The 12,280-nt window shown below is 46.1% G+C and overlaps 1 pseudogene; it reads left to right on the top strand.

Annotated features, from left to right (window-relative positions):
- The first annotated feature begins 959 nt into the window (after nt 1–959).
- Nucleotides 960–7,051, top strand: Rps18-ps5 (ribosomal protein S18, pseudogene 5; annotated as a pseudogene).
- The last annotated feature ends 5,229 nt before the right edge of the window (nt 7,052–12,280 follow it).

The following is a 12,280-nucleotide window of genomic DNA, read 5'->3' as shown; positions in this document are numbered from 1 at the left end:
GAACGTCCTGCTGGAAACTGTGGATGAGGTATTCTAGGTGTGGTTTACATAAAACGATGACAAGGAGCTGCAGTCAGCTGACCCTCTCTCAGAGGAAGGCCTTGGCGCCACATCAAACAATGGAGGGATGTATGTGCAGTGATATGCTTTAGGTCAAAAATTAAACAGGTCTGAAGTGTGTGTGTGTGTGTGTGTGTGTGTGTGTGTGTGTGTGTGTGTGTGTGTGTGGTTTCTCAGCTTCCAGAAATTTTTTTTTTTGGCTGAAGTAGAACATACATCAAGGACTGTGGTCAAGGGTAGAAAGGCTTGTGTTTTTTGTGACATGAACACCTAGTGTCACCAGGAACCCCCCATCAGGGAGGAGGACTTTGCCAGCTCCCCAAACCTTTTCCAAGGTTCACTCTAACCATTACACTTTCCCTTCACATGCAGCTCCTGCTTTGGCTTCTGTGGCATTGATTGCTTTTGCCATGAGTTGAATACAGTTAAGTATTACACACACACACACACACACACACACACACACACACACACATACACACACAAACACATTCACACACACATACACACATACACACACATACACACATACACACACAAATATATATACACACACACATACACACACATACACACACACAAACACATTCACACACACACACACACACACACACACACACGGATACTTTGGATTTGACTAATTTTTTTAAAACTTACCTCTTTGCTTGTCATCACGTTTGTAGAATCCATCTGCACTGCTTTGAGTTGCAATCATTTTCTCAATCTCACTGTGGTTCAGAACTCGATGAGCTGTGTAGTGCCGTACAACACATACTCAACAAATGGCAGAAAGAGAAAAGAAGGGAGCGGTTGTCTTAGGACGGTTCTCTAGAGGAACGGAACTCGAAGCACGAGTGTGTCTTACAAAAGGGCATGTGCTAGACTGACTGTCTTACAAGATGCAGCTGGGTAGCGAGTTCACAATGGCCATCTTCCTGCAGGAGAGTCTGAGACCCCAGTGATGCTCAGTCACTAGGGTTGGATGACTCAGTGTCCTGTCACGAAAGGGCTGGAGGGTTCCTGGGGTCACCAGCCTTCAGTCTGCACTGGAGAACCAGAGAAGTTGGGTTCTGACGACAGTGAAACTTCTTCAGACCAATATCTATTTATGTGGCCAGAAGACACTACATGCTCTGGTGGAGGGTTCTGCACCCGTTAATTCTTCCTGGAAATTCACCCCATAGACTCAATCAGAGGCATGTCTCTCTTAGCTGGGGCCAGAGTCAATCAAGATATCCAAAAACATCTATAACCTGTGCTGTGATATGCATGCATCCATGTTTACTAGACATAGATGAAGAATTTTCTGAAGTATTGTGCCATGCTTCGATTTGTAGAGGACGAGGTTCCAGGGGCTCTAACGTCCTTCTCAGCACATGATACACTGCAGACGCTAATCTATTGTTTCTAGTTTTAGCCTTTATCATACAGGTGAGGCAGAATTTAGGTTTTCAAATAAAACTCTTGTGAAGGAGTAATTTGATCTACAGAGAATGGCATTACAGATCCTACACTTAGTCTCTCCTACTTGTTGGCACCCCACATTATCCTATTAGCTTTGGGGAGCTAAGGAGTAGATAGCTGTTTCTTTATTAACTAAACTCCAGCCTTTATTTAGACTTGACCTGTTCTGCCATTGTGGTCCTCTCTCTGGTCTCCTCAGGCCTAGGGAAATGTTTCGGCTTCCACTGTTTGATGGCCTTGAGAAACATCGGTGAACTTATCCAGTGAATTTATCCCGTAGTCTGCATCTGTCTCATGGTTTTCTCATGAGTAGAAGGGAGTTAGAGGTTGGGGAAAGAGTATCTCAGAGGTGAGGTATTTATCTTACTACACTGCAATCAAGGAAACCACAATGACATCACCGGATTAGGAAGCCCTCACGTGGCTTTCCCGATTGAATTTCCTTCACTACTTAAGCTCACATTTCCCCATTGCTTCATCTAAAGTCATGACTTCTCTTGTGCTATTCTGGAGTAGAAAGAAATCATGAAGTCTAGCTCATTCTTAAGTGGAAGGGAAGGGAAATGTTTTGATCCCACTTCTTGGAGCTGGAGAATGTATATTTATTTATAATTATTCCGAGGGAAGATGAGTTTAATCTCATTCATTCATTCATTCATTCATTCATCTCAGTATTTTATACTTTGGCTGATAACAAAACCAAGGTTATTTATTAGTTATTTTCGCCACCATTGACCATTGGTACTCTTCCAGGGTGGCTTTCTTCTGTCCCTTTAAGGTGCCATGGTCCACCCTCCTTTTAAAGCACTTTCTCACTTTCTGGAATCAAATAATCATCTAGGCTAGTGCTGTGTTGCTTCTGTCCAGTCTTATACTCAGCTTTTTCTCTAAGGGGCTGGGATTTCATTTATTGGAGAACAATGTTACAAATTCAGGAACTCTCTGTCGGGTGTCTCATTGTGTCTTCAATCTGCCATTTGGACACTCTTTTTAGTGAAATCATTATTGGAGTCATTTGCATATTATTTGTCTGTCTTTATCTTCTATCTATCTATCATCTATCTACCTATCTATCATATATCTATCTAGACATTCATTTATCTATCTATCTACCTACCTATCAATCTATCTATCTTCTATCTATCTATCTATCTATCTATCCATCTATCTATCTATCTATCTATCATCTATCTACCTATCTATCATTTACCTACCTACCTATCATCTATCTATCTATCTATCTATCTATCTATCTATCTATCTATCTATCTATCTATCTATCTTTCTATCTATTTATCTATCATGTGTGGTGACTGTGTGTGTGTGTGTGTGTGTGTGTGTGTGTGTGTGTGTGTGTGTGTGTAAATCACTGGGCACTTGTGGAGGTCAGAAGACAATTTGCATGAGTGGATTTTCTTACACTGCCCACATCCTTAGGATTGAACTTCATAAGGCTTGATGGCAAGCAGTTAGTACCAGCAGAGTCGTCTCCCTGTCAGTCTGTCTTTTTTTCCCACTGGAATATCTACTGTTCCCTCCACTGTGGGTTTTCCCAGGCTATATATTCTGAATTTGAGTCCTTTACTGGGAGTATGTGTGGCAAATGTCCCCCACTCCACCCCAGCTCTGTAGCTCCCCCCTCCCTACTGCCAAAGTGTTTGACAAGCAGGGTCTCTTCCACTTGGTCATTTCCCCCTTCTGTATGTTTTTAGGATCTTAGGTTACTTGTGAAACGTTGCACGCCTTCACCTTACATATTCAAGGTATAGTGCACCCAGAGTTGATTTCTGATATAGTGCAAACTGGAGTTTAATGATGTTTTTGGTGTTAGCTTCGAATTTTCATTCTCTGTCTCTCTGTCTCTCTTTGTCTATGTCTCTGTCTGTCTCTCTGTCTCTGTCTGTCTATCTTTGTCTGTCTGTCTGTCTGTCTGTCTCTCTCTCTCTCTGGGTTTGTGTGTGTGTGTGTGTGTGTGTGTGTGTGTGTGTGTGTGTGTATGAATACCACCTTTATATTAATGCAAGCCTTTTCTTGACTGGTGAGCTGGCTCAGTGATAAGGTTGATTGCTGCCAAGCCTGACGATTCGAGTTTGATCCTTGGAACCCACTGGTGGAGGGAGAGGCCTCACTCCTGAACACTGTCCTCTGACTTCTATGTCCATAGACATGAAGTAAAATAAAACCATCCCCATCAGCACCTGCTGTCTTTATACTTTCTCTCCTCTATTGAGTTATTGAGGTGAATTATATTGAGTTATAGTGATTGATTCTAAATGTAAAATAAAGTTTGTTGCTATGATAACCCCCCACCATATGTCATCCTTTTTATATGTGATTAGGTGATTCCTAACAGTTTTCATGTATGTTTATGAAAGCCCTAACTGCTATCACACTCTGTTCTTACCCAGGTCCAGTTTCACGGTCACTGCTGGCAGTAAAACATAAATTTAGACTATGTTTTTAAGTTTTGCTTCCCTCATCCCTGGCTTTTAAAAAATCCTTTTAGAATCTCTCCACTCATTCTGTTTTCAGTGGAAACTCCAGGATTCTCTGATATCCCCAGGAAAATGCGGTGGATTGGATCACCTGAGGATTGCAGCTCTGTCACCAAGCTCACAATCACCTGACGTGCAAACCTGTGGGCTCCAATCCCTATCTGAGTTTTACTCCTTTTAGAATTTTAACTGGAGACGACTCAAACATTCCTGAATTACTGTGTTGGTTATTTCAATTTATTTCTTTACTCATTTAGTCAGCTTGACACAAGCTCAGGCCATCTGGGAAGAGCCAATCTTTTTTTTTTCTTTTCTTTTCTTTTTTCTTTTTTTCGGAGCTGGGGACCGAACTCAGGGCCTTGCTCTTGCTAGGCAAGCACTCTACCACTGAGCTAAATCTCCAACTCCGGGAAGAGCCAATCTTAATTTTGAAAATGTCCCATCAGATTGGCCCCCAGGCAAGCCCTCGGGATATTTTCTTGACTGATGACTGATAGGGAAGTCAGTGGGCTCACTTTGAATGGCACCACCCCTGAGATGCTATTTGGACAGATAAAAATGCAAGCTGGGCTTCCACAGGAGGCCCACGCGCGGTCGCTTGTGCCTCTGCCGCGTCTCTAGTGATCCCTGAGAAGTTCCAGGATATTTTGTGAATTCTCAACACTAACTTCGATGGGCGGTGGAAAACAGCCTTTGCCCTCACTGCCGTTAAGGGTGTGGGGCAGAGAGACGCTCAAGGCGTGCGTTGAGAAAGGCAGACATTGACCTCACCAAGAGAGCTGGAGAACGCACAGGGGAGGTAGAGCGTGTGATCGTCACACAGAATCTACGACAGCACAAGATCCCAGGCTGGGTCTTGAACAGACAGATGGATGAGAAGGACAGGAAGTACAGCCAGGTTCTGGCCAACGGTCTAGACAGTAAGTCGCGTGAGTACCTGGAGTGGCTGGAGAACATTAGAGCCCATAGAGCTCTGCGCCACTTTTAGGGCCTTTGTGTCCGAGGCCAGCACACGAAAACTACTGGCTGCAGGGATTGTAGTGTGGGTGTATCCGAGAAGAAATGAGTCTCTGGGCCTTTGCTGTTAATAAATAGTTTGCCTGTGGAGGGGGGAAGCAAACTGGGGAAACCATGGGGAACAAGCTATTAAGCAGTGTTGCTCAGTGGTCTGTGCTTCGTTTCCTGACTGCAGATTCCTGCCTTGATTTCACTTGCTGATGGCCTCTGTTCTGTAAGCCAAATAAACCCTTTCCTCCCCAGGTTGGCTTTGGTTAGCAATAGATGGTCGTTTTATCACAGCAAGGGATGGTTTTCCCTCACCATCTAAACAGTGCATCACAGGAAATCCAAGGTGAAAGTCTTGTATGTTTCTGTTTGGTTCTCAGCCTTCGGTTTTGGGCGGCTTGCTTTAAGGTGCTGGGTCTCTTCTCTTTGGGACTGAGGTTCCTCCATAACTGGCTGTCTTGGAAGACAAAAGAGTATCCTTTTCTTCTCCTAGCTGTGTGTGAGAGAGACTGTGCTGGCTTAGGATTTGGGTTCCGGGAGAGGTGGAGGCCCCTCTGTTCAAGAATGTCTTCTTTGTTCTAAGAGTAACAAACTCTGCGGAGCCCTTTTTCCCTTTCAAGGTTCTTTCTTAGACACAGGGCTACTTCATAGCCAACCCAGCTTGCAAATGCATTCCTGGAGTCTGAGCTTGGGGAATCTTTAGTTGGGACACACTCAAGCCAGCAGTGGCTTTAGTTAATTCCCTTGCTCAAAGCGTCCTTGAGTTTCTCCTGTCTCTGTCCCTCCATTCCCACAGTGCTTGGGAGAGAACCCTTGGAGTCCACTCTCTCAGGAAGCTCCAGTGCATGCTGCTCATCCATCTGTTATTGAGCTCTGTTTGGCTCAGAGCTGGACACAGACTCATCCCATGTAACTGTAACTTTGTATAGCTTGACTGACGCCCTCCCCCAGCATCCGCCCCGGGCAAGCAGCACCGCCCTCTTCACTCTTACAGGATTCTCTTTTGCTAGATTCCCGTGTGAAAGGCATCATGGAGTGTTTGTCTCTCTGGGTCTAACTCATTCACTTAGGATAATGTCCCCAGGTTCAGCAACAACCTTTTCCTTTTAAGGCTGAGTAATACTTTATCATTTATACCACAGCCGAATGATCAGTTTATCTGCTGATGGATATCTAAGTTATTTCCCATTTTTTTTCCCAAGGCTAGCCTAGAACTTGAACTGTTCCTTCTTTTGTGTCCCAAGTGCAGCTCACGCCCTGGCTACAGTGAAAAGCCCAGTTATATATAAGGAAGAATGGGTATCATAGAATATGCTGACTATTTCCCCTTTGGCTATATCCCCGGAAGTAGGAGTTCTGGGTCATAGAGTACTATTTTTTAATTTTTCAAGAAAACATTACCCCTTTCTCTTCATGGCTGCATTAATTTACATTCTCACCAACAGTAACCAAGTTCTCCCTTTCTTCCAAACAGTCCCCAATGCTTCTCACGTTTCATCATTTTGGTAAGAGACCCTAACAGACGTGGGTGATGTCTCTGAGTGGTTTTCATTGGTGTCTCCTGATGAATGATTTTGAGCATTTTTTCCTAGCCCTGTTGCCTGGTTCTATGTCTTCTTTGGAAAAAAGATTGTCTCCTTACCACGTTTGATCATTCATTAATCAGATTTTATTTTCACTCAGTTGTCCAGTTTCTTGTTTATTTGAGATATTAACCCCGATCAGATACATAGTTTGCAAATCTTTTCTCCCGACTGCTAAGCTTTTTTAAATTGTCGATTATTTCCTTTGCTGGGCAGAGGACTTCTATTGTGATTTAAAGCTATTTTAAATCTTAACAATCTTTTTGAGGCAGTGTCTTATGACTCCTTCCTCCCCTTCTTCCTCTTCCTCCTCCTCTCCTTTCTCTCTCTCCCCTCATCCCCTCTCTCTCCAATCTGCTGAAATAGAGCCTTAAATAAGGCAAGTGTGTCAGTCAGTTTTCCCCATGAGACAAAACACCTGAGACAATTGGTCACAGAGAAGAAGATCACGTTGTGGTTTCAGAAGTTTCAATCCATGGTCACCTGGACCTGTTACTTTGGGCCTCTGACAGCTCAGTCTATTATGATGGCTGGGAGAGAGAGGGGAAGAGAGGGGGGGGGTTCAATTTCACCTTCAAAGGCATCTTTCCCGATGCTCTAATTTCCTTCCACTAAAACCTGCCTCTTAAGGGTCTGTCACCCAACACAGGCTGTTGGTCACATCATTCCCACGCGGGCCACCGAGGGAACACTCTATATCCAAATTGCAGCATCAACTTCACCGAGGGCACGGAATCAAGTCACTTTTGGCACAGTGTACTGCTCAGAAGCACGCCACGGGTTCTCCCACCTTTCAGGGCATTGATCAGGGGAGGCCACCTTAGGGTGTGTCTGCTGCGTAAGATCTGTTGCAACAATTCCACTCTGCCCTTACAGTACAAAGACAGCTGTAGACAATACATAGGAAGAAACAGCTGAGCGCAATTAAGTCTGAAACTCCACTTACAATAACAGGCTGAGGGCCATCGCTGGCTAATGGACGTCAGTTTGCCAATCCTAGTTTTTACAACTCAGCAAACTGTCGACCCGAACCTGAGACTTTCGCAAGGAATTGGTCACAACCTTATAGCATCCACTTAATAACGAATCTTACTAGTAGTTTCCCCCCCAGGAGCTGTATTTATTTTACTCTGCAACTGACTGGCTTTATCTCGCCAACACTGTAATTTTACGTTACTGATGAGGGCTGAGGTGGTTCAGTGGGTAAAGGCATCTGTTGCCAGTTCTGATGACTGACATTCAATCCCTGGGACCCACACAACGGAAGGAGAGAGTGGACTCCCTCAAGCCGTCCTCCGACATTCACACACGCACTATGGCATACACACATGTGCGCATGCCCAGTGTTTGTTTTAAAAGTTATTGAGGTATAAAGCTCCCTGGTGGAAACCAGGCTGATGTTTACTTTTCAATTTGTTTGGGTTTTCTTCTTCGCTTTGGCCAACAGGAAGCTCAGTGTAGAGCCATCCAAAGTTAAAGACTCTGTGGGGCAGTCTTCATTTTCTGTATATGATTTCATTTAACTTTCTCCATATGATTTCATTTCTTTTTTTGGTCTATATTTCTTTTTTCTTTATTAACTTGAGTATTTCTTATTTACATTTCGATTGTTATTCCCTTTCCCAGTTTCCAGGCCAACATCCCCCTAGCCCCTCCCCCTCCCCTTCTATATGGGTGTTCCCCTCCCCACCCTCCCCCCATTACCACCCTCCCCCCAACAATCACGTTCACTGGGGGTTCAGTCTTGGCAGGACCAAGGGCTTCCCCTTCCACTGATGCTCTTACTAGGCTATTCATTGCTACCTATGAGGTTGGAGCCCACAGTCAGTCCATGTATAGTCTTTGGGTAGTGGCTTAGTCCCTGGAAGCTCTGGTTGCTTGGCATTGTTGTTCATATGGGGTCTCAAGCCCCTTCAAGCTCTTCCAGTCCTTTCTCTGATTCCTTCAACGGGGGTCCCGTTCTCAGTTCAGTGGTTTGCTGCTGGCATTCGTCTATGTATTTGCTGTATTCTGGCTGTGTCTTTCAGGAGAGATCTACATCCGGTTCCTGTCAGCCTGCACTTCTTTGCTTCATCCCTCTTGTCTAATTCGGTGGCTGTATATATATGGGCCACATGTGGGGTAGGCTCTGAATGGGTGTTCCTTCTGCCTCTGTTCTAAACTTTGCCTCCCTATTCCCTGCCAATGGTATTCTTGTTCCCCTTTTAAAGAAGGAGTGAAGCAGACGCATTTTGATCATCTGTCTTGAGTTTCATGTGTTCTGTGCATCTAGGGTAATTCAAGCATTTGGGCTAATGTCCACTTATCAATGAGTGCATACCATGTGTGTTTTTCTGTGATTGGGTTCAGTCTTTATTTCTCTTATTTACCCAGAACTCAGTTTATGGGCCCTTGCCACATCATAGGTGTCTGTCTTAAGTTCTCTCTGAATAAGACTGGGAAATATTTCTGTTTAATAATATTATGTGTATGGGCGTTTTGTCTGCATGCCTATCTGTGTACCACATGCATGCGTGGTGCCCCCGAAGGCCAGAAAAGGACATTGGGTTTCCTGGACCTGGAATTACAGGCAACTGTGAGTTGCTAATGTGAGTGCTAGGAATTGAACCTAGGACCCCTGCAAGGGCAGACATTGATTCCAGTACTGATCCATCTCCTAGTCTGAGGAAAATGTTTTGAACAATATTAAAGGACTGTCTCTTGGCATACGTGAGGTAACAGAATGTGAATAACCCTTATATTGTAATCGGAACAAATAATAATTCAGTAGGAAAGCCTTCAAGTTCTGTCGTGATGATTTTCAACCCCAGGGAGATATTGAAAAGTTCAACCTTGGGGAACACTGCTGGCTTCTTCTTGTTGGCTCTGAGCTCATTCGAAGGAGAGGATCCGTGTGATCTCATGGTCACTGCACATTGCGCCGGGCTGGCTGCACCTGGGTAGGGCTGCGCTGGGCAGGGACCACGGCTCAGTGCCTCCGGACTCATGAGATCACAGGCTGTGTCTCACAAGGGTGCTATTGTGCCTGGTGCCTCTGTGGTGACTTCATTGCTGGGCTGTCTCCCTCCGAGCTCTCTTGTAGTCCAGGGAAGGCAGCTGTACAATGGTTCTTTGGTGAAATCACGCTACCCGGCCACAGCTGTCAATCAGCCTTACTTGGAACGCTCTGGTCCTTTTTCGTCTCACTGGGGCAGGTGCCTGCAATGAACAGGGATGGTAGACCTTGGGTACCTGAGGCTCTTCTCCTGGTCACGAGATGATCATTCCGAGGCCAAAATGTCTTTGGCTGCCCTCCCCTGGTTAACGGCGTGGGTGCCGCAGAGTGCTGAGATTGTTTTTGAGGTCTGTGTGAACGCTAGATGTATGGGGGACTGACTGATGCTTGGCAAGTCTATTAGTCTTCGGCGTGCACCAGAAATAAGCTAACTGAGGAAAACCTATGCTGCTCTTAGGAAGCAACTATTTCGTTTGTGTCCAAACTATCTTAAATCGAGTCAATGCAACATGCCAATGTTATTCTTAGAGCCAGACTGCGTCACTCAAAGCCTCTTATACCACGCTCGAACCTGTCTGCGTGACCTGACTTCTCTACTTTCTAATGTATAAACTAAGGACTAGAAGAGCTAGCGAATGTTCCTCAAGTTCCTGCTTTCTTTCTTGGTTTGCTTTCCCTTTGCAGAAGCTGGCTGCTGTGACACAAACCATTCAGGGAACTGAAGCCTCGGCCCTGTGAACATGAGCTCTCTGATCTCAGTTTTCTGGGAGCTACAACCCTAGCTTGCCTCAAGCCTGCAATCCCTCCAGAGACTCAGATTTAGAATCACAGGTCGCTTCTGATCTCTTGATTTGTGGAGACTATTTGCAAACGCTTCTTGCTCGAAGCTACCAAGTGCTGGGACAACTCGTTACACAGCAAACGGTAGCTAACACAATACAGGAGTGTGCAAAATGAACTTGGCTCCTCCCGGAGGAAGCATAAACCCTAGCAGAGCTGAGGGATGAATCAGTTCTATGTGTGCTAGTGAGTCGTATAGAGTTTACAAGTGTGTGCCTGTGTGTGTGTGTGTGTGTGTGTGTGTGTATGTGTGTGGTGTGTGTGGTGTGTGTGTGTGTGTGTGTGTGTGTGTGTGTGTCCATTATGACTCTGGTCATAAGACACTTCCTGCAGTCAGGGAAAGTTGAAGAGATGCAAAAGTAACACAGATGAGTGGGGACGACGGGAAAGGTATTTTATAAGTAGCAAATACATGCAAAGGCCTGGGTAGGGTGAGAGATCTTGGTGATGGGAAAGAGGCCAATAGATACTGAAGTTTGGGCTGGTAAAGGAGTTGGGACTTTCTAGAGGTTTAGGCAGAAGTTCAAAACTATCAGCCTTATGATCACATAAAGAGGAGGGCCAGATAAACAGTTCTCTGCACCCAAATCCCGTGGGAGGGAGAGCTGAACCTTCAGAGAGGCAGACAAGCCTGGGAAACCAGAAGAGACTGCTCTCTGTACATACATCTCGGACGCCAGAGGAAAACACCAAAGGCCATCTGGAACCCTGGTGCACTGAAGCTCCCGGAAGGGGCGGCAAAGTCTTCCTGGTTGCTGCCGCCGCAGAGAGCCCTTGGGCAGCACCCCGCGAGCAAACTTGAGCCTCGGGACCACAGGTAAGACCAACTTGTCTGCTGCAAGAGAGCTGCCTGGTGAGATCGGGACACACAGAGGCAGAGTTCATCTAGGACCGGGCACGTCCTGTGTTTGCCGGAGGTCCCAGGCCCGCGGATCCCGGGCCCGCAGCAGCTCTCTGCTCCCAGACCCTGTGGGAAAGAGACCTCACCGCCTGATCAGGTGGGCACTCCTGAGGCTGCAGAGCGGAAGAGACCACCAACACTGCCCACCCCTGCCCACATCCCTGGCCCAAGAGGAAACTGTATAAGGCCTCTGGGCTCCCGTGGGGGAGGGCCCAGGAGCGGCAGGACTCCTGCCTGAGACACCGCCGGAACCTGAGGGAAACAGACCGGATAAACAGTTCTCTGCACCCAAATCCCGTGGGAGGGAGAGCTGAACCTTCAGAGAGGCAGACAAGCCTGGGAAACCAGAAGAGACTGCTCTCTGTACATACATCTCGGACGCCAGAGGAAAACACCAAAGGCCATCTGGAACCCTGGTGCACTGAAGCTCCCGGAAGGGGCGGCACAGGTCTTCCTGGTTGCTGCCGCCACAGAGAGCCCTTGGGCAGCACCCCGCGAGCAAACTTGAGCCTCGGGACCACAGGTAAGACCAACTTGTCTGCTGCAAGAAAGCTGCCTGGTGAACTCAAGACACAGGCCCACAGGAACAGCTGAAGACCTGTAGAGAGGAAAAACTACACGCCCGAAAGCAGAACACTCTGTCCCCATAACTGACTGAAAGAGAGGAAAACAGGTCTACAGCACTCCTGACACACAGGCTTATAGGACAGTCTAGCCACTGTCAGAAATAGCAGAACAAAGTAACACTAGAGATAATCTGATGGCGAGAGGCAAGCGCAGGAACCCAAGCAACAGAAACCAAGACTACATGCCATCATCGGAGCCCAATTCTCCCACCAAAACAAACATGGAATATCCAAACACACCAGAAAAGCAAGATCTAGTTTCAAAATCATATTTGATCATGATGCTGGAGGACTTCAAGAAAGACATGAAC

Source organism: Rattus norvegicus, chromosome 7 (genome assembly GCF_036323735.1).
Source record: "Rattus norvegicus strain BN/NHsdMcwi chromosome 7, GRCr8, whole genome shotgun sequence".
Taxonomy (NCBI): Eukaryota; Metazoa; Chordata; class Mammalia; order Rodentia; family Muridae; genus Rattus; species Rattus norvegicus.
Note: the sequence above shows the minus strand (reverse complement) of the source record. Positions and strands in the feature narration are given on the sequence as shown.